Here is a 23,265-nt window from a genome sequence, read left to right on the forward strand (position 1 = left end):
GAGATAAAATCCTGATTTAAACAATAGGTAATTTTCTGATTACATATTCACTTTTAAATTTCTTTGTACAGACACAAAGGTATATCCCCATTTGTTTTTAAACCCATTTCACGACCTAGGATGTACCTATACGGTGAGCCCGCATTATTGCCCACACATGTCTGCTGATCAGTTAACTAGTTAGATCATGCTGTTAAACTCTGACAGCGTGAACTAAATGTACTCCGGTGGGGATCGCGCCATTCTTCGCTGCCATCAGTGCTCTCATGACGTGATCATGGGGCGCAAATCTGTTGTCATGACAGCTTGGGGTCAGCTGATGGCCCCTATTCTGTCATGAATCACTTCCTGTGAATACCTGCAGAGTGCCAGTGTAGCGCCCCATGGGGCAGGTGTTTTAACCTACTCGTTGCCGGGCCAGGGGTGCAGATCCTCTGCGTCATCATGGGGTGGCCTGGCCCGGTTCCGTTGCCCTAGCGTACAGAATGGAGAGTTAGAGGGTGGTAGAGAGGCGGGATGGAGGATGGGGGTGGTAGTGACGGTTAGGAAAGTCTATTATGATGATCGTGACGCCACCTGTGGTACACGGCCAGGGATGAGGGCCGCCGCTGCAGGGTCTCTCACCGGGGCAGAGGTTGGGTGCAGCCGAGATGTTGTCGCTTCCCACAGGCGGAGCGGGATTACCCCGGGGAGGATGACGGGGGTGGTGGTAGTCCCCGTTGGCACCGCAGCGCTGGGCGACGGCGTAAGTAAAGGAGAGGCAGAGACAGGGCTTATGGTTCCAGGTATTTTTACTCACAGATACTTCAAGCGCTGGCCCCAGAGCACTGATCTCCGCCACGATGGGCTCCAGCTGATCCCGGATCCGTGAAAGGTCAAGTCTGGTGTGTGTGTCAGCCTGTGAGCCCTTTCCTCCTTTTATACACTAAGTATCGGACCCCGATGGCGTGAAGCACTTGAGGGTCCCGGTGTCAGTAAAGTGTCCCGTTCTGTATGCTGATAGCGTGGTTCCATTGTGGAGCCGGTCCTCAACCCCGGATCCTATATGCTATTTGCTGCAGACTCGATGGGACGGGTCCAGTGACTGTTCTAGCCGTTCCCCGCGACCCTTGCAGAGTTGGTAGATAACGTGAAGTATATCTGCCCTAGGATTCTGTATCCCGACAGCGCTGGTCCTGTGGAAGCAGCCGCCTGCTTCTCCCCAGTGACCGCGTTGAACACATTGGCAAACAGAGCTGCTCGTGGCACGTTCGCTGTGCTCTGTGTCTGTAGCTGTTCTCTCCCTTGTTGTAGCTGTGCTGTGCATTCTGAGCTGTTGCCCCCAGCCGCTGCCACTGGCTGGTTCACTACTCTCACTAGGTCAACCTGCTCTTCCCCACTGTGTGCTCTTGACTCTCCCTGGTTGTTGCTTCTCCCTGATCCTGAGTCCCTGATTCCAGTGGATCGGGAAGCCCCAGGTGCGGTGGTATCCTGTAAACCCACCGCTGTAGTGACCTCCTACTGTGATCTGACCCTGGCCCGGTCCCCATTGGGGAGGGCAACCCACTGTCTGTATGTTTGTGTGAGTGGAAACCAGTATTGCCCTAACGGGGGTGCAGTTCCGTGTGGCGCCTGAAGCCGCAAGGACGCATCATTCCCCGGTGGCAAATGGCAGCACTCCAGGGCCGCAACATTTTACAGTGATCACCACATTTTTGTTATGCATTTAAAACCAAACATTATTTTCTTCCCTTTATAGGAGGCACAGCATCTTGAACGTTGCAAAACAGTTAACTCCGTACGGTTTTTAGCTAGCATCATTTTCACATTCACACAAGGTATAAACATTCTGTACATGATATCAACATGGCAATATTTACACTAGTTAGCACAGCATAATTACACGTTATTTACATTCTGTACGCGGGTTCAGCAGTATTTACATTTTTAAACAGAGCATTACCACACCTTCATTAAGGAAAACCGGTCATTACAGATGACGATTGAGTCCAGTGTGCCACCGGTCGGTGCACCACTTTTAGCAGATGTCCCGAAGGACCAAAAAGCCAGCAAAAATTCTGGAAGGGTGCTCAACAAGTGTAATTATTTACAGGTACAGTTCCGACCACACAATGTCCAGTGGCCCAGTTGTCCATAATTTTAAACAGCGAAAACTTAAAATATTATCTACTGGGGAGCATGGGAATTTCTGATCGGCCGGTTTCAGGTAATTATCCCTAAGGATTTGGGTAGATTTGTGGCAATCTAAATCAGCCACTGATATGGTATTAAATTATGTAGGACCAATTATACAGCAAAAATAAATAAAATATAACTTTTATTAAATATATCCTTAAAAGGAAGCAAGAGTCATCTTGCCTCTATTAAAATTCATCAAATGAGCGCCAGATAACAGCTCTATAGTCGCCTGTCCCTTGTGGATTCACAGGAACCAGTATATCCTGTCTAGTGGCACCTCAGTAGAAAATGTATGGCAATGATGTATTATAACAAATCATAACTGAATCAGTGCGGCATAAACAGATTCAGACAAAAATTAGATAGTGCTCAGGGATATGTCCTTTAGATCTGGGTTAATATCTCTTTTCAGGCACAATATAAATGATCAGGAACGGTCTCACCCATTATGGTGTGCTCATTTCCTATATAGCAGTTGCTCTATAGGCGTCTCCTCGATTCCTTTTTAATCTGGATCCGGGATCCCGTAAACTGAGCCTACTGCCTGTTCAAATTCTCCTCCTCCCGATGCGTTTCCTATGTCCCATATTCATCAGGGGAGCTTTGGTAGGAGATAATGGTTTCCAACCATAAAACCGGAAAGTGTACTAAAAAATCAAAACAGGGGATATTGACTTATAACAGTCCCCCCTGTTTACTTCCTTAAGGGGGGTTCAAGAATGAAAGAGAGCAAAAGACTCACCGTTTGGCGACAGAGCGACTTTCCTGTGCTGCACACCGGTATAAGTGAGCACCATGTTTATATGGCTGCAAAGCTCCTGCTGGCATGTGACGTCGCATCCTCCTGCTGTTCCTGACTTCCGCTTCATGCGGTGGAACGCATAAATGGAGAACATGAGATCCTGGGATGCGACGCCACTCCTCCCAGCGCGGGACGTCATCACGTTGGAGCGCCCGATTTGGAACGCAATTGCGTCCCCAATGCCCGCCCTTTCTCTCAGTACTCTGTAGCGCTATTATGCGCATGCGCGATGTGCGTTCAAGTACACATGCTTTAATTAGATCCAGCCTGTCTTTTACTCTATGACAATCCGGATATGGGGAAAGAGCAATTATCAGATAATATGTGCAGGTTTTAGAACCAGGAGATTTAGAAAAAATAATTGGATCTTCAAGAGAGAAATATGCCAAAATACAGTAAATATTGTTTGTTTGTTTTTTTTTTAGATTAATATGCCTCTTTGCAGGGCTCCTGGGGAACAACAGGTACTGTCTTGGTTACTGGGATAGGTGCTGTTGCTGCAGCTGTTGACTCCGGACGACAGAGCCCCACATCCAGGGCATACCAGCCCCACTCTCCCTTTTGTCGAGTGTAAATAACTCCGTCACCGGGGTACAGGTCTCTACCAGGATAACCTCTGGGGAGATGGGCTTCCACATCCCGCTGGGACACAAACACCTCCCTACCCAGTCCTGGTTCAGTGATGAACCGCCACCCCTTATTCAGGTCAAACTTGGAGACAGTACCTTTGTGGAGCTCTCCCCGGGTCAATGGACAGGCCCGCCGGAGGTGCTCTATGGTTGCCAGATTCCTCCGTTCCACCTCTGCCAGCCGAGCCTGTTGCTTACTTTCTTCAGTGGCTAGCTGGACAAGGGTGGCCTGGTGGTACTCCTCCACAATCATGGACTCCCCCATTGCATCAGCAAAAGAGGTGCAATAGGACTTGCCCCACAGCAGTCACGGGTGGGTGTCCTCTGGTTGTCCGGTATGACCCACAGATCCCAGTTCTCCACAAGTTCCCCATTCTGAGGCAACAGGTTCTCCTGCTACCGGTGCTAGGGAAACATTGCAGGCAGTCTGGTCCACGGCAGCCTGTTCTGTGGCTACCTGGTGAGCGGTAGTTGGATCTTGGTCAGGGTCAGCGATCTGGTCTTCCCCACTCTGGTCATCGTCGGCCTGGGTGTTGACTGCCGGGTTTGAAGCAGCGAGGTCTTCGGCTACCAGGGTGTCGGCGGCCGGGTCCTCAGCTGCCTGGTCATTGGCGGCCGATTACAGGGTCGGGTCACAGACCTCCCGATCAAGGGTCGGGGCAGGCAGACAGGTCGGTGGTTCCTGGAAAGCGTCACTTTTGGCAGGGGCAACCAGGTCAGTTGTCACCCCCCGCCTTGCTCTTCCTCCACGTGTAGTGGTCTTGGTTGAGCATAGGGCCGCATCACCGCCACCGAGCCCATCATCGAAGCCTCCCATTCCCTGATGGCGTCCAGCTGCCGCCATGTCATCTGCTGGGTCAGGAGCAGCACCTCCGCCTCCAGGTCCTCTGGTGTCCGCATACATAAGTGCACTGGTTTGCCCCCTTGGCAGCCGGGTTCTACCATCCGGAAAACTCCTCAGCTCATGAAGTCAAATTGCGACCACCTCCTTGGAGCTCAAGGGTAGACTCTCTCTTTTGGTCATCTCTAGTTTCGTTTCTGCAGTCTCTTGACATCCGGGGGCAGAGCTTGACTTTCGCATCACTCCAGCCCGTCAGCCCTCAAAGAGCGGGAATTTTCCCGCCAACTGGTGTTCTGCAATGGTGGCTAATTCCAAATTTTAAATGAACAGTCTTTTTTCCATTAGGCGCACAGTACCCGGTTGGGCACGAGAATCCTGTTTGTGATGCCAAATGTAGAGCCCCACGGGGTAGGTTTAACCTACTCGTTGCCGGGCTGGGGGTGCAGATCCTCTGCTTCATCAGAGGGTAGAACAAAAAGAATTGAATAACCAGGTCCATATTTTCAGGAGCTATATATATATGAATGGTCACCAAAAGAAACCACAGAGAAGACAAAAAAGACCTTCAAATCTCATAATTATCACACTTCTATCCATTGTTCGCCGCCATCAGTGCTCTCATGACGTGATCATGGGGCGCAAATCTGTTGTCATGACAGCTTAGGGTCAGCTGATGGCCCCTATTCTGTCATGAATCACTTCCTGTGAATACCTGCAGAGTACCAGTGTAGCGCCCCACGGGGCAGGTGTTTTAACCTACTCGTTGCCGGGCCAGGGGTGCAGATCCTCTGCATGATCATGGGGTGGCCTGGCCCGGTTCCGTTGCCCTAAGGCGTACAGAATGGAGGGTTTGAGAGTGGTAGGGAGGCGGGATGGAGGATGAGGGTGGTAGTGATGGTTAGGAAAGTCTATTACGATGATCGTGACGCCACCTGTGGTACACGGCCAGGGATGAGGGCCGCCGCTGCAGGGTCTCTCACCGGGGCAGATGTTGGGTGCAGCCGAGATGTTGTCGCTTCCCACAGGCGGAGCGGGATTACCCCGGGGAGGATGACGGGGGTGGTGGTAGTCCCCATTGGCGCCGCAGCGCTGGGTGACGGCGTCAGTAAAGGAGAGGCAGAGACAGGGGTTATGGTTCCAGGTCTTTTTACTCACAGATACTTCAAGCGCTGCCCCAGAGCACTGATCTCCGCCACGATGGGCTCCAGCTGATCCCGGATCCGTGAAAGGTCAAGTCCGGTGTGTCTGTCAGCCTGTGAGCCCTTTCCTCCTTTGATGCACTAAGTATTGGACCCCGATGGCATGAAGCACTTGAGGGTCCCGGTGTCAGTAAAGTGTCCCGTTCTGTATGCTGATAGCGTGGTTCCATTGTGGGGCCGGTCCTCAACCCCGGATCCTACATGCTATTTGCTGCAAAAAAAATGCCAGAACTGCATATTTTTGGTTGCGGCAACATTGCATTAAAATGCAATAAAAGGCGATCAAAACATCACATTAAGCCCACAAATGGTATAATTAAAAACACCAGCTCAAGACACAAAATAAGCCCTTGCTGAGTCCCTGATGAAAAATGAGAATGCTACAGGTCTTGGAAAATGCTGACAAAAGCGAAATTCTTTTTTTTTTTTTTTTTTTTTTTTTAAAACACACTTCTGAATTTTTTTTACCACTTAGACAAAAGTAAAACTATACGAGCATGTTTGGTATCTACGAACTTGTACTGGCCTGGAGAATCATAATGCCAGGTCAGTTTTACCATATAGTGAAAATGGAATGAATAGTGTCATTCAAAATACAACTGGTCCCGCAAGAAAACAAGCCCTCATATGGCTATATTGATGGAAAAATAAAAACGTTATGGCTCATGGAAGAAGGGAAGGAAAAAACAAAAACAGAAAATCGCTGGGTGGTAAAGGGGTTAACCTACTCAGAGCTTTTCATGGTTTAGTAGGCCAAAATCTTTTGACATACTCCCTATAAGGCAAACCATTGTTCTAAAAGAAACACATGACAATTAGTGTTGGGTGAGCACTAAAATGATTGAATGCTCATTACTCAATGCGAACTGGACAGAGGTTCTGAAGAGCTCGACACGGGTAACAAGCATTATGGAAAGTCAATGATTGGCCTGTTTGGGTATCTGCATAAAACCAGCCATAAACAGAGCATTTTCAGCGGGAGGGAGGGTAGGTTTTTTTTGGGGGAGGTCACACTACGTTTAAGAACGTTGTTTTATCCCCTGGGAGAGCTATTCAGAGACTGCGAATGGCTCACCCATGGGTGCCTGCACATATCCTGTGAAGCAAGCCTGTGCATTGTGGTTTCTGTTTCACGGACTAAATATTCGAGCACTGCCGATACTTGGCCGAATACCCAAACACCCTGATGCTTGATCGAGTAACGAGCAGTGCAGAGCACATTAACTCATCACTAATGACAATCTTTTCATAGGCAGTTATAGATCTACTAGAAGGTGGCCCGATTATACGCATCGGGTATTCTAGAATTTACGTAGTGTGTAGTTAATGTATGATTTTTGTTATATATATATATAGATGTTGTTGTGTGTAGTTACCAAGTGTTTGTGTAGGGCGCTGTACATGTTCTGGGTGTTGTCTGGGTGTGGCGGGGGGTAAGAGCGGTGTTGTTTGTGTGTGTTGCGTTGTTTGTGGAGTGCTGTGTGTCTGTAGCGTTGTGTGTGTGTTGCGCGGTTTGTGTGGGTGTGGGGTGTGTGTGTGTGTGTTTTGGGGGGAGGTATGTTTTGTGCAATGTGTGTGTTGTGCTGTATGTGCGTATATTTGTGTGTGCCGCGGTGTTTGTGTGTTGGGTGTTGTGTGTGTGCGGCGTTGTCCGTGTGTGTGGGTGTCTGTGTAGGGCGGTGTTTGTGGTTCCCAGTGTGTGTGTGGTGTATTGTGCAGTGCGTGTGTGTGTGTTTTGGGGGGAGGTGTGCACCCCCATCGTGCTCTATCCCCCATGCTGTGCACCCCCCATCGTGCTCCATCCCCCATGCTGCGCACCCCCCATCGTGCTCCATCCCCCATGCTGCGCACCCCCCATCGTGCTCCATCCCCCATGCTGCGCACTACCCATTGTGCTCCATCCCCCATGCTGCGCACTCCCCATCGTGCTCCATCCCCCATGCTGCGCATTCCCCATCGTGCTCCATCCCCATGCTGCGCACTCCCAAACGTGCTCCCCGATTCTATGCATCGGGTATTCTAGAATTTACGTATTGTGTAGTTAATGTATGATTTTTGTTATATATATATAGATGTTGTTGTGTGTAGTTACCAAGTGTTTGTGTAGGGCGCTGTACATGTTCTGGGTGCTGTCTGGGTGTGGCGGGGGGTGAGAGCGGTGTTGTTTGTGTGTTGCGTTGTGTTGCGTTGTTTGTGGAGCGCTGTGTGTCTGTAGCAATGTGTGTGTGTGTTGCGCGGTTTGTGTGGGTGTGGGGTGTGTGTGTGTGTTTTGGGGGGAGGTATGTTTTTTGCAATGTGTGTGTTGGGCGGTATGTGCGTATATTTGTGTGTGCCGTGGTGTTTGTGTGTTGGGTGTTGTGTGTGTGCGGCATTGTCTGTGTGTGTGGGTGTCTGTGTAGGGCGGTGTTTGTGGTTCCCAGTGTGTGTGTGGTGTGTTGTGCAGTGCGTGTGTGTGTGTGTGTTTTGGGGGGAGGTGTGCACCCCCCATCGTGCTCCATCCCCCATGCTGCGCACCCCCCATCGTGCTCCATCCCCCATGCTGCGCACTCCCCATTGTGCTCCATCCTCCATGCTGTGCACTCCCCATCGTGCTCCATCCCCCATGCTGCGCATTCCCCATTGTGCTCCATCCCCCATGCTGTGCACTACCAAACGTGCTCCATCCCCCATGCTGCGCACTCCCAAACGTGCTCCATCCCCCATGCCGCGCACTCCCAAACGTGCTCCATCCCCAATGCTGCGCACTCCCCATCGTGCTCCATCCCCCATGCTGCGCACCCCCCATCGTGCTCCATCCCCCATGCTGCGCACTCCCCATCGTGCTCCATCCCCCATGCTGCGCACCCCCCATCGTGCTCCATCCCCCATGCTGCGCACTCCCCATCGTGCTCCATCCCCCATGCTGCGCACTCCCCATCATGCTCCATCCCCCATGCTGTGCACCCCCATCGTGCTCCACAGTCACACATCAGACAGTATACATGCACACATCTGATCGCATACACTCACACCCCACTTCTGCCTGTGCCCTCCGGTGTGCGGTCCCAGCAGCTGTGCTGCACGCAGTGCTCCTCTGCCTTCTGCCGACACGCACACACCCGATCGCATACACGCACACACCCGATCGCATACACGCACACACCCGATCGCATACACGCACACACCCGATCGCATACACACACACACATTGACGATATTGCACATACGCGCTCACACTCAACATCCGGAGATACCACATGCTTCTGGCCATGTGATCCTCCGGCAGGTCCTGGAAGGTCACAGTATCGCCGCTGAGAAGCAAGCAATATCACGGGATGTTGTGAGTGTGTGGATGCGATCTGATGTGTGTGTGAGGTGTGTGTGAGAGTTTTCTGATGTGTGTGTGTGTGTGTGTCTGTGCCTATGTGTGTGCGTGTGTGTGTGTTCCGCCGCTGCAGGACCTTGATGCGCTCACCTGGGAGCCGGTGTACGCTGATAACCATGCTACACAATATTACTCGATGTGTACCATGGTTACCAGCGTACCCCGCCCCCCACTCGCACGGGAGCCCACACCAGCGTACGCCGACAACCCCAGCAATGCGAGGGTATGTGTCGGCTGGGTTGGCGGCGTATGCTGATGTGGGCTCCCGGGGGTACAGCACTCACCTGGGAGTTCGGGCTCCGTGGCGGTTCGGGGAATGCGTGCGGGGGCGGGGCCAGAGCGAGCGTGCAATGCGTGAGGGGGCGGGGCGTGGCCGAGTTGCCAATGCGTGCAGGGGGCCAGGGCGAGAGGCCAATCCGTGTGGGGGGCGGAGCCGAGGCGAGCGGCCAATGAGACGCTTGTCACGGTAAGGACAGAATTTTGGAGCAAGACAGACAGACAGACAGACAGACAGAATAAGGCAATTATCTATATATATATATATATATATATATAGATATTAGATTCACCACCACCACAAATAGTGGTCATGCTGTGTTTTTGCTTGCCATGTCTGCTTTTAGGCTTGCATTTATTGGTGTGATACTAGTAATGTGCTCAGAATTCAGAGCCAATCAAATATTTCCCTACTTTTGCTCTCCCACATCTCTCACAGCACATGTGCCATTGTAAAGGAGTGAAGCTGTCGACACTCCTCTAGAAGACGTTCTAGTGATATAATGCATTGTCATGTTTACATGAGGTTTTATTTATTTGGTGGAATACAGCACTAAAGGCCACTTCACACATAACGAGATCGCTAATGACATCGTTGCTACGTCACAGTTTCTGCTGTGTGACAGGATCCCAACGACCAACGAGATCGTTATACAGGTGGCTGCATCGTTACTAAAGTCGTTGGAAAAATGACTGTGTGACATCTCACCAACGATCTCACCAACGAATTAACAACGATCCAGAAACTGTGACGTAGTAACGATCTCGTTAACGATCTCGTTATGTGTGACTGGACCTTTAGTTAGTCAGAGGACAGGGTTAAATCTTAGGGACAGCCCGTGGCGTGAGCAGTTAAGTGGGCATTACAGTGGAAGTTACTTTTTGGTTGTTAGTCAATTAGTGGAAAGCACAGAAAAGGAAAGGACCTATGGTCCTATTGCTGGCAGACCAGCATTGTATTATGGGTGTTGTGTGTGAAGAAGAGAGACTATACTCTGATAGCAAGTTCTAGAGTGAATAAGCATCAAGTGGCAGAAGGATTCCTTATTACAGGCAAGTGGGCCTACAGCAAGTATTATCTATACTAGATAAGAATTATTATTATTATTTATTATTATAGCGCCATCAATTCCATGGCACTTTACATGTGAAAGGGGTATACATAATAGGTACAAGTACATAATCATAAATAATACAAAACACAGACAGGTACAGGAGGATAGAGGTCCCTGCCCGCGAAGGCTCAGAGTCTACAAGGGATAGGTGAGGATACAGTAGGTTAGGGTAGAACTGGTTGTGCGGCGCTATATCAGACTGTGGGTTACAGCAGGTTGTAGGCTTGTTGGAAGAGGTGGGTCTTCAGGTTCCTTTTGAAGCTTGTCAAGGTAGGCGAGAGTCTGATGTGTTGAGACAGAGCATTCCAGAGTATGGGGGAGGCACGGGAGAAATCTTGGATGCGATGGTGGGAAGAGGAGATTAGAGGGGAGTAGAGAAGGAGATCTTGTGAGGATCGAAGGTTACGTGCAGGTAAGTACCGGGAGACTAGGTCAGAGATGTAGGGAGGAGACAGGTTGTGGATGGCTTTGTAGGTCATGGTTAGTGTTTTGAACTGGAGTCGTTGGGCAATGGGAAGCCAGTGAAGGGATTGGCAGAGAGGAGAGGTCGAAGAGTAGCAGGGGGACAGGTGGATTAGCCGGGCAGCATAGTTTTGAATAGATTGTAGGGGTGCGAAACTGTTAAAAGGGAGGCCACAGAGCAGGAGGTTGCAATAATCCAGGCTGGAGATAATAAGGGCATGTACTAGGGTTTTTGCAGCTTCTTGGGAAAGGAATGTTCGGATTCGGGAAATATTTTTGAGTTGGAGGCGGCAGGAGGTGAAGAATTGGGACAAGTAGCCAGACTTCAGGGTCATAAAGAAAATGATCAGGCCAGGTCATGTGTTTTCCTGCAGGGAATTGAAGATGTAGTGGCACACCAAGGGGAGTGTGGCCGATACCAATTTGAAATTGAGAATAGCTGTGAGGAGCCTTTATGACCCACCTTTTGCAATACACAATGCTACATGTGTACATCAAGCTATGGTACCCTAGGAGTTGTGTTTTGATACTTTGGTAACAGAATTTATTCTGTAGTTGGAACTGAAAACTGTTAGATGAACATTTTTTTCACTTAGATTAATTTTTGATTAATTTAATTTAATGAATAAGATTTATTACAAAATGTATACAGTCATGGCCAAAAGTGTTGGGACCCTTGAAATTGTTCTAAAAAATGAAGTATTCCTCCCAGAAAATGTTTGCAATTATACATGTTTTGTTATGCACATTTTATTTCCTTTGTGTGTATTGGAACAACATAAACAACAAAGGAAAAAAGTCAAATTGGACATAATTTCACACAAAACTCAAAAAATAATATTTAGCACTCTCATCTTAATATTTGGTTGCACACCCTGTGGAATTGATAGCTGCAATCGCTTCTTATAACCATCAACAAGTCTCTTACACCTCTCAACTGGAATTTTGGACCACTTTTCTTTTGCAAACTGCTCCAGGTCACATTTGGAGGTTGCCCTCTCCCAACAGCAATTTTAGGATCACTCCACAGGTGTTCAATGGAATTTGGATCCGGAGTTATTGCTGGCCACTTCAGAACTCTCCAGCTTTTTGTTTACATCCATACCTGTGTGCTTTTTGAAGTATGTTTGGGGTCAATGTCCTGCTGACCTATGATGACCCATGACCAAGGAAGCAAATCCAGCTTTCTGACAGTGGGCTCTATATTGCAACCCAGAATCCTTTGGTAATCTTCAGTTTTCATGATGCCTTGCACACAATCAATGCACCCAGTGCCAGAGGTAGCAGTGCAGCCTCCAAACATCTTTGAATTTTCACCATATTTGATTGTAGGTACTTTGTTCTTTTCTTTATAAACCTCATTCCATTTCCGGCAAATAGTAGAATGATGTGCTTTACCAAAAAGCTCTATATTGGTCTCATCTGTCCACAAAATGCTTTCCCTGAAGGATTTTGGCTTACTCATGTTCATTTTTGCAAACTGCAGTCTACCTTTTCTATGTTTCTGTGTCAGCAGTGGGGTCTTCCTGGGTCTCCTGCTTTAAGGAGCTGGCCATGGACTAAAGACTATTGGACCAATGGATGTAGAGTGGACTTTTTACAACACACAGCGATGATCTGTTGTGTTTTATTACAATTTGAAGGGCGAATGGGTTGTAACAATAGCCTCCATTAACTCTAATGTAATCAGGCTTGCAGTAGGCTTAATTGTCATGCATCTAGTGGGGGGTTGTGAGTTTCTTGTTTCTCTCGGCAGGAGGCTTTTCTAATACACAGACAGGGCCAGAACCTGGGCTTTTGGAATCTTCAGAGTTTGAGCTTCATTTAGAAAATGTCTAAGGGGGTGGGTGTAACGAGCTCTTCTGCTCATCTGAACACTACAGTCATGATATCCATCGTCGTGAGGAGTACAAGGTCTATAGCTGCCAGCTGGAGCTGGATACATCCACTACAGTCATGATATCCATTGTCTAGAAGAGCATAAGGACTATTGTTGCCTGCTGGAACTTCATACATGCTCTACGGTCATAATATTCAACATCTGGAGGAGCATAAGGACTATTGCTGGCTGGAGCTGGATACACGTGCTATGGTCATGATATCAGTCGTCTGGAGAAGCATAGGCTCTGACTACAGACTATGCCAGCGGGAGATACAAAAGCTGAGAACCACCTAAATGTTGGGAGACAGTGGGTATCATCTGGAACGAGGGCAGTGGAACTACCAGTCCCGGTTTGGGATCTCATGGACTGGGAACATCTCATTTTGCAAAGCTTGGCTGAGTGGGACTGAGAACAGCCACTGGAGGAATGTAGCTCTGCGTAGGGACCACAACCCCGGACGGTCATCTAGATGGGGAAGGATCAACTGACTAAGGTTGAGGCAGATGCTGGCTGTCCTAACCAAGAGGGGCCATGATGATAGAGTGGACAGCAGTGGTAGCAAATATCTGCATGTGCATATAGCAATACGCCACATACCCCAGCGCACATTACAATGGCTAACAAGAGAGAGGAGCCCAGGACTTTCTGTGCTAAAAATGTGGGCAAGGAGTGTGAGGAGCTAGCCATGGACTAAAGACTATTGGATGTAGAGTAGACTTTTTACAGTACGGAGCACCGATTACATCAAATTTACTGTTTTGTTTTATTAGGTATTGCTTACTCATCAGTAGAGATGAGGAAACCTTCAGTTTTGAGGTTCGGGTCGAGCTCGAAAAATGACATGAAAATCCCTGTGGCGAGTATCGCACTGTTCTCAGGTCTGAGTGCTGCGTAGCATTGTGCGAGCTGTGGGATGTGTGTTATCGGCTATGATTTGACTTACATTTTGCGTTCTAAGATGTTTTGTTCACAGAGAAATTGAAAACAAAGCACCGCTCACCTCAAGAAGTATTGTGCTTTTAGCCCTCAGCAAAACACTTCTGGAGGTGCGTGGGCGGTGCTTTTTTTTTTATTATAACCACATGAACAAAACATCTCAGAATGCAGAACATAAGTCAAATTTGAGCCAATTACACACATCCCGCAGCTTGGACAATGCTGCGCAGCACTCAGACATGAGCACAGCGCAATACTCACCACGGGGATTTTCATGTCATTTTCCGAGCCCAAACCCAAACCTCAAAACTGAAGGTTCGCTCATCTCTACTCATCAGTAGGATTCGTTGTCCTGCATGTGGTGGTGGGTTGTGTGTTGTTTGTTCTTCTCTGCAGGAAGCTTCTCTAATACACATCTCTGCAGACTGGGTAGGAGACTGGTCTTCTGGAACCTTCATACTTACAGATTCATGTAGAAAATGTCTAAGGGCCTGACTGTGATTAGTACTTCTGCCCATCATGGTGGCTGATTCAAGGAGATGTAGAACAATAAACCACATGCTTAGTCAATGAGGAGGTTGATGCTGTGAGATTAAGGTACTAGAAACTGTTGCTGCAGGCAGGTCCTGCTGCCCATGAATGGACTAAAGAGATTGGAACTGGATATGGAGCACCCCACGGGGCCTTGGGAATACTCGTCACCGAGTCGGTGAGGGTCAGGGGATATCACGAGTGGCCCTGCCCGGTTTTGTGACCCCGAGGAGTCCACAAAAGGGGAATGGAGGATGATGGTGGGATGATGAGGATGTTGGTAGTAGTTGTCTCATGACGTCACCTTCTTTATGCTGCCAGGGATTAGCCGCCACTGGGTGGATGGTGTTGCAGTTAGGATAGTTCAGCTTCCCGCAGGTGAAGCTAGACCCCAGGGAGGATGATGGAGGTAGTAGTGGCCGTTGGCGCCGAAGCGCGGGTTGCCGGCACTGGCAATGTAGGGCTGACACAGTAGTTGCGGTCCAAGGTTTTTACTCACTGTCCAGTTGTCACCCTTAGAGTGCCGGTCCCTGCCGATCTCGGATAGTTTGGAGGTCACCGCCGGTGTTCTCACTGTGTGTCCTTTCTGGTCGGGTCCCTCCAATCCCATGGACGGAATTAGGAATGGGCTGCGAGTGTTTCCTACACTCTCCGCAGACCCTGGAATCCCCGGTAGCTGTAGAGCGCACGGGCTGAGATGCCTGCTCCAAGCCACGGGTCTTATAGTTCTCCCAGAAGTATGAAGTGATGCCTGGACCAATGGTCCTGACTGTGCTCCTCATGCGAAGCTGTGCCCGGGGTAAACTGAGTAAAGTGTGAAGATGTTCCTTCCTTTTCCCCAAGTGGTGCCCGCCCCCCAGGTGGTTGTCCTAGTGATCGGGAAAGTCCCATGCTTCGTGATGGCCACCTCCCTGTCTAACCTAGGCCAATCCCTGTGGGAACGCATCTAACTATGTGTGCTTTGTGAATGTGAGAAACACCAGCAATTAACCTCTTCATTACCTAGAATGAGTACTGCACCTTAAGTGAGATGCAGTACCCTGTGGCGACTGAAGCCTCAGGGGCGAGCCACAGATTCATGTGTTACAGTCGTGATATCTGCCATCTGGAAGAGCATAAGGACTATTGTAGCCAGCTGAAGCTGGATGGTCGGGATATTCATTGTCTGGAGGAGCAAAAGGACTACTGGAGCTGGATACACACGCTATGGTTATGATATTCATCGTGTGGCAGAGCATAAGGACTGTTTTTGCTGGCTGGAGCTGGATACAGGTGCTACGATCATGGTATCATTTATCTGGACAAACATAGGCTGTGACTTCTTACTATACCGTTGGGAGATACAAAAGCTGTGGGCCAACCAAAAGTTGGGAGACAGTGAGTATCGCCTGGTAAGGGGGCAGTGGAACTACCGGTCATGGTTTGGGATCTCGTGGACTGAAGACATTTCATATTGGCCAAGTAGCCGGAGTAGCTGTAAGACCATGGACTGAAGGAATAAAAATAATTACTTTGCTATCCGACCTAGGTGATTGATTCTACCCACAAGCTCAGATCTTCACACCTGCCATAGCGTTTAATTTCATTCAAAAGTCAATGGATAGTTTGCCCTGACACTGATGCATCCATTAGGAGGTAAGCTGGGCTCAACTGCTGGAAGCCTGGTGCTCGGGAGAAAAGAGCTATCCAAAATTGTAGAAAACCTCGACACACAGTTTAAGGAAAAAGGTAAACAGTCAATAAGTTTGTTGTATGCTTGTGTTTTATTCAAAGAAAAAATTGCTGAAGTGACAACCAGTGTGTAACAATTCACATTGAACGGTTCTGTCCCAAAGACAGAAAATTTTTTTTCTTTGAATAAAACACAAGCATACAACAAACTTATTGCCTGTTTACCTTTTTCCTTAAACTGTGTGCCAGGGTTTTCTACAATTTTGGACTGATGCATCCATAGCCTGCAGAACAGCTTCAATTTCTTTGGAGCTTGATTGGGGCTGCTTATCCACCATCTGGACAATCTTGCGTTGCAGCTTTTCATCATTTTTTCTCAGCAGTCCACATCCAAGGATATTAGCTACAGTGCCATGGGTTGTAAACTTCTTGATGATGTTGTGCACCATGGACAAACATCATGATCTCTGCAGATGGATTGTTGTTTTTTTCAACAATTTGGGTTCTCAAGTCCTCAGACCATTCTCTTGTCCTCTTTCTGTTCTCCATGCTTAGTGTGCCACACACAGACACTCAAGACAAGGATTGAGTCAACTTCTCCCTTTTTTATCTGGTTTCAGGTGTGATTTGTCATATTGCCCACAGCTGTTACTTGCCACAAGTTTGTTTCAAGCATGAGATGATTGTAAAAACTAAGTTGTTTACCCACAATTTTGGAAAGGTGATAAACAATTTTATCTGGTGCATTTTGGGGGTTTTATATGAAATTTTGTACAATTTGCCTTTTTTCTGTTTTTTTATTGTTCTAACACGCAAAAAGGAATTGTATGTATGACAAAATATGTATAATTGTAATATTTTCTTGGAGAAACACTGAAACATTTTCTAGGATGCCAACACATTCGGCAATGACTGTATTTACTTGTATAGAAATATCCTTCTTCCTCCTGTACTGATCATTCACTTACAATTCACTGGTAAAATCTGCATTTAGTGAAGACTGAATTTTGACTCATTGAAGGGTGAGATGACAGTTGCTGTTCATTAAAGTTTACGGACGGGGGAGGCGCTGAAGAGAAGGAGGCAGACACAGACATTTGATTTGATTCAAAAATGTGATGCTTGTTTCTATGATTTTGGCTGGTTAATACCATTGCCTTTTTGCTATGTTTATAATTGAATTATCTTGGAAATTTTTACATTTTACCCCACAAATTTTGACGGTTGTATTTTATTTTCAAATACAAACAGGCAGCGTGAATAATGATCGCAGCCATATATATTTTTCTCTAAAATGCTCTGGCATCATTTCAGAGAAAACAATCTGAAGAGCCAACTGGGGATCACAACAAGAGACCTGACTAGTCCCGTGCTGTCTCCAGATGTATCCTCCCACCCACTTACCCACTTTAGGTGATTGAAAGGTCTCCCTATGTACACACATGAGAGGTAACTGTCATTCTACTGGAGCGGGATAGGGAGAACCTGGCCAGGTACCTCAATAGACTCAGACTCGGCTCTTCTTTCTCTATGGTTCCTGTTTACTCTTCAAACTATGTTTTTCTGAAATTCCAGAGCGTTTTAGAAAAAAACATACCTGGCTGTAATCATGCAGCCATACAATAATTAACCCCAGAACACGCAACCATAGAAATCTACAATAGAAAACAAGTAACCTAGCAGGCCTGCGAGGCCCCAGGTATTCGTTCTAGGGTTAACGCTGCTCTCGGTTTGGGCAAGAAGAATGACAGGTTCCCTTTACTGCATCACATGAACATTCAGTTCTGCCAAACTGGGCAATTTTGACGAGACTGGCGGACCTTTCAATGTGTACAGTGCCTATGTAGACCTATATATCCCCATGGTTACAGTTTACACTTTTTTGGATTCCAAACATGCATTAGGCCGATTATCATATTAACATATGATGTAAAGTTTATATTTTGAGAGTTAAACTCCTCTTCACTTCATAATCCAAACTTCATATTTAACTTTCACTCTGTGTGAGGCAAATCACTGTGGTTTACTAATATAATAATCTGACAATAGCACAAAGCCAACAAGGTAGATGTATATTCAGCTCTCAATACTTGTGTGTTTGCTCTTCCATTTCTGCTTATTTAACATTTGTACTTATGTCTGAATCCGGCTAATTGTTTTTATTACAAGTTGAATATCTACAGGAAAAGCTCCACTCTTACTCCTTACAAGAAGTGCCTATACATCAGCACAGGAAGGAGATTAAAATAGGATTATTCTCCTGCTAAGGGTGTGATATTTGTTTAGCCTGTCTTGACTTGGCTGCCTAATATTCTTTTAACCCCTTTTGCATACTAATATCCTGTGTTATTGTAACACAATATGTTAGCGTGTCAACACTTCTAAGGCTGCATCTCCGCACTAAGGTCTGTAAGAGCTAAGACTGTACTGAACCCATAATGTCCAATGAGATGAAAGAGTAAGAACATGGTCATAACCATATCAGACATATTGTCCACAATATCCAACTCTAAAGTAGTAATGTTCACCGCAGTCACTGAGAAATATCATTATAATTAGGCCTAAGCCACATGGCATGAAAATCGGTGCGAGTAGAGTGTGATAAAAAAATCGCATTCCACTCGGACCAATATTAGCCTGTGTGTCAGCGCACATGAGCGATTATTTTCTCAGCCCTAATCGGACCGAGAAAACAATCGCAGCATGCTGCGACTGTAATACAATCCTTGTTTCTCTCGCACCCATTCAAGTCTATGAGGTGAGAGAAAAATTGCACTGCACTCATGGTACACCGGCAGGGTGAGAATGGCAATAGCCGGATACGGAGAAGAGCGGGAGGTAAATCTATCCCTCCTCAGCGCCGGCCCGCCCCTCCTCAGTGCCGGCCCGCCCCCCGCAGCTGAGGTCTGCTCTCACGATTGGACCTCAGTCGCAGGGACATGACACTCAGCTCTGCTGTACTGCTAGCGTGAGCCGAGTGTGATGCGGGGGGATCATAGTATTCCCTGTGTGGCCCTGGCCTTCATAGAATAATAACAGTTTTTATTAAAGAGATATTACTTAGTAAATGATGCTATACAGGGGCAGACATACCATTGGTGCAACCTGATGTAAGGGGCCCCCTTCTGCTTACAAAGCAGGTGGAAATGTGCATTACAATGGGATGACTGCAGAGGGCCCACATATTGTCCTCACACAGGCGCCCATTTTTGTGTCCATTCCTGATGTTGTGTCACTATGGTAGGACCGCCATTGAACCTTAGAATAAAGAAGGTCCCAAAGTCCCATATGTGACAAGAGCAGAAGTGAGCAAATGCAACCGCTGCTCCACTCACTGCTTATGGGGTTGGTGGTTGCAAATGTGCACCAAGGAACTTTGGGACCCCTATTTTTGGGGGTCTCAGAAGCCAAACCAACCAGTAGTTCTTTTTTTTTACCACATCTATCTTGTGAATAATTTATACATTGTTTATGGGTTAAACCCTTTAAGATTCTGTGGATTTTTTTCTATACTCTTCTATACTTGTTATACATAAAACCAGGGAACCTCACTCCATATACTAAGGGATATATGAGCACTAAGCATATAATGGAAGTAAAGTCATTTAGGAAAGTAATGTAAGTTCTCAGCAGTGACAACATCAAAGCGTAGTGAAGCATGACCACAATCAGTTGTTTTAACTTGACACCTTCTGGAGGATGAGGCTAACCATGACCACCTCTGGTCAGCTTCTCGCACTGCCACAGATATGGCAACATAATCACATGCCACCATATCATGACACTAATTGTCAGTTCAGCTTCATACATGGTAAATAGCCACATGGCCCCATTTCATTTCCCCGTTATATATTCTAGTGACAACAATACAATAGATGTCACCAACGCTTGCAGTAGGCCGTGTCCCCCAGAGCCAGTAATGCAGTCATGTGGCATTGCGAGGTGCCGTGCACAATGAAAAAATATATTTCTCACCATATAAATATGTAGTTCCTGTAATTTTACAAATGAGAGTAAATAAATATTCCTGTGTTCTACAAGAAAAGGGTCAGTGTGTTAACAGTAGTAATCTCTATTACACCCTAGCCCTGCAGGTCTCAGAGAAAAGCACACAGAACAGGGGCCTCCGCCTTAAGACACTGGTATCTCTTTTAAGATCAATGAAAATGTACTTTGCCTTTATTTGACTAGTATGCAAACTACTGCTATTCAAATATGAGACTCCGGACTTGATTGAAACTTCTCGTGGATTTCCTGTGTAAACAAACATAGAATCTCCATGGAAACTGCAAAGTAATAACAGTAGCATATTATTTTAGATCTGGTTAACCAGCAAGAAACACCATAGTGGGAATTGCAGATTCTTCTGTGTTTGCCATGGCCAGGGTTTCAGTTTGTGTTTTTGCATTTTTTTCCTACAATTAGGAAACTTATATTTTGGTCTTTTGGGTAGCACTGATAACATGGGTACAGATCGGAGCGACCCAGTGATGGTAAAGAGGCACCCATGGGGCAAGAGTTCTATGTTGTCTGATAGCAAAACTATTCTTTCAGTAATCTGCTTATAGAAAGTGGTGAGAGGATATTGGGAAGAATGGGAGATGCATTTGGTTGATTTTATTGACAATTGATATATTAAGGCTTCTGCACATTGAGTTTGAAGTGAGAAGAACAATGAGATTGAAGAATGCCGTTTCAATTCAGTTTTCCAAAAATGCACCACATTTACTAAATGTCATCTTTATCTTAATAAATTTGGTGCAGATACAGGGGTTTTCTAGTACCTAGGTATTGCATAAAATAATAGCCAGAGTTGTCCTCTCCAGCCTATTGTTTGCTGTTTCATAGAGATGGATCTTTTATTACTTTATGGCATTGCCTTTTTTGTTCATTTTGGACAACTTGGTTGTACTATGTATCTTATTAATGCTTTCCTTCTCTTATCCAGTGAGCGGATGACAAAACGATAACACTACAACAGCCATTTATGTCCCCAGCCATGGGCTTGGGCCGAATTCTGCACATAAGTCTCCTGGGGGATTCATACAAATAAATGCCCAAAAGATACAAATTTTTACTAAAATCAGGATGATGGTAAAGGAAGCCATGATTTTTCTTAAAGAGGTTGTCTGGTCTAGAATGAAAACAACAGTCAAGTATGTGATTGGCATACTCCTGGCCAGAACTCAATTAGTGGGCGCCGCCTTACTCAATACGCTTGCACTAAGCAAGGTCACATCAATTAACCGGGTTCTGGCCAGTGGGTGCACTGGGAGGATTCACAAGTCTGATGATGATGGGACAGAATACCTACCAGTCAATAGAGGTTAACTCCGGCACACTATTAATTTCCCATAGAAAGAAGGAACGCAGTAGTTGGATAAAAATCCCTCTCTTTTATTTTGTTAGTGTCACACGTGAAAAAAGTGCTGAACAATTGTCCGCTGGGTGTCGACGTTTCGGCTAACAAGCCTTCATCAGGTCGGACAGACTAGATACAATATTTACAAAACAAGGGAAACAAAACATAGAAAGGAGATCAATCCATTGAGATATTGGCTGCATCATTAAGGTACAGAAAAGGCAAAATTCAAATATCAGAGCGAACGTCAGAGAGACATACAATGCAACTGAGACAAGCGTGCAGAGGTATATGTATACAAATTAGGGATGCGTCATACATGGAGTAAATCCGCTGAATTAGAATGAAGGATATAGAATAAAATGAGCAACGTGGGGTGACCGTGGGGAGTAGAGAGCAAGGTAAGGAGGCTCACCTTAACCTTAAACTGGAATCATAATCAGGTGAGTATGTTAGTAGCTGTGAGATCACATACGGAGACTGCTGTAGGAAAAGAAATGACAATGTGAGAAAAAGAGAGAGAGAAAAAGAGACAGAGAGAGAAAAAGAGAGAGAGAGAAAAAAAGAGAGAGAGAGAAAAAGAGAGAGGGAGAGAAAAAGAGAGAGAGAGAAAAAGAGAGAGAAAAAGAGAGAGAGAAAAAGAGAGAGAAAAAAAGAGAGAGAGAAAAAGAGAGAAAGAGAGAGAGAAAAAGAGAGAGAGGGAGAGAAAAAGAGAGAGAGAGAAAGAGAGAGAGAGAGAGAAAAAAAGAGAGAGAAAAAGAGAGAGAGAGAGAAAGAGAGAGAGAGAAAAAAAAGAGAGAGAGAGAAAAAAGAGAGAGAAAAAGAGAGAGAGAAAAAAAGAGAAAGAGAGAGAGTGAGAGAAAAAGAAAAAGAGAGAGAGAGAGAAAAAGAGAGAGAGAGAGAGAGAGAAAGAGAGAGAGAGAGAGAAAAAGAGAAAGAGAGCGAGAAAGAGAGAGAAAGAAAAAAAAGTTCAGTAATGAACATACCCTATATAGGGTCCCTGGGAGTGCCGGCATATAGGATCACATCCTATAAAAGTACATTGCGCGGAGGGAAAGAGTCTGAAACAGAGAACATGTAAAGTATTCCAAGATTGTTGAAAGCAGGAAAAAGATCTGCCGAGTTGTATAAGGTGATGTTGTTCTATACATTAGGTCCATATAAAAGATTAAAAATATTGGTTACCTTGGCAGTCGTGTGTGTCTCTGGTTTGAAGTGGCCAGGGATGTTATAACCGTAGGAGTGTCAGGAAAAAAGTAGCTACTTTAGAGGGACACTAGGGCCCAGGGTTCAGGCTTGGAATCAGGACAAGGGCTCGGCTGTAATTGTAGCTGTATAAAAGGGAATATGGGGTGGTTCAGTAGTGGCTATAGGGTGTGGTGTAACTGCAATGAGAGATAAGTGATGTGGATAGGATTACCTGTGGTTTCTATGGTGTAGCTAGGATGAAGGTTCGCTGGATAGAAGACATACTGTGGGTATGTATAAAGCGTGTGGAACTTGGGTCCAGGGTTCACGCTCGGAGTCAGGGTAATATGTCTGATGATTGCTTCAGTTACATGACTTAAAATAAAATGATGGTACAATACTCATGTAAATAATGTTATCTAAGGAAAGTAGTTACTGCAATATAGAAGCAGGATCCAGGGCCCGTACCAGGAATCGGGATGCTACGTCTGATTGTTATGCCAATAATATAAACTTACAGTCAAAGCCAAGGTGACCTGGTGGTAACTAGGAGATCAGGTGTGCAAGTAAAGGGGTAGAGGAGGAAAAGTATGTAGAGGAGCAGCATTACCTAGTGACTTCTGTATTAAAGCCTGGAGAGAGGTCCGTTGGGCATGGAAAAAGTCAGAGGCAGCTGATAATGGAGGAGGGAAAGACAATGAATGCAGAGATAATGATGGCAGAAAAAGTCCAGCAAAGTACAGATGAGTCACCTTACCAAGAACCTGTGGTGCCGCAGAGCCAAATCGCGTGTCCTGTGGGATGCAGGAATACGGGGAAAGCGTCCTT

The 23,265-nt window shown here is 46.4% G+C and overlaps 1 long non-coding RNA gene across 1 annotated transcript in view; it reads right to left on the reverse strand.

The window, feature by feature from the left end:
* Nucleotides 1-21,726, reverse strand: part of LOC142245999 (uncharacterized) — a 33,325-nt gene extending 11,599 nt beyond the window's left edge. The window contains exons 1-2 of the long non-coding RNA XR_012724839.1: nucleotides 21,665-21,726; nucleotides 21,202-21,378 (exon numbers count right to left, since the gene is read on the reverse strand). This is a non-coding gene — a long non-coding RNA (uncharacterized LOC142245999). The remainder of the gene's footprint in view (nucleotides 1-21,201; nucleotides 21,379-21,664) is intronic.
* Between the last annotated feature and the right edge of the window lie 1,539 nt (nucleotides 21,727-23,265).

This window comes from Anomaloglossus baeobatrachus, chromosome 7 (genome assembly GCF_048569485.1).
Source record: "Anomaloglossus baeobatrachus isolate aAnoBae1 chromosome 7, aAnoBae1.hap1, whole genome shotgun sequence".
In the NCBI taxonomy this organism is placed as follows: Eukaryota; Metazoa; Chordata; class Amphibia; order Anura; family Aromobatidae; genus Anomaloglossus; species Anomaloglossus baeobatrachus.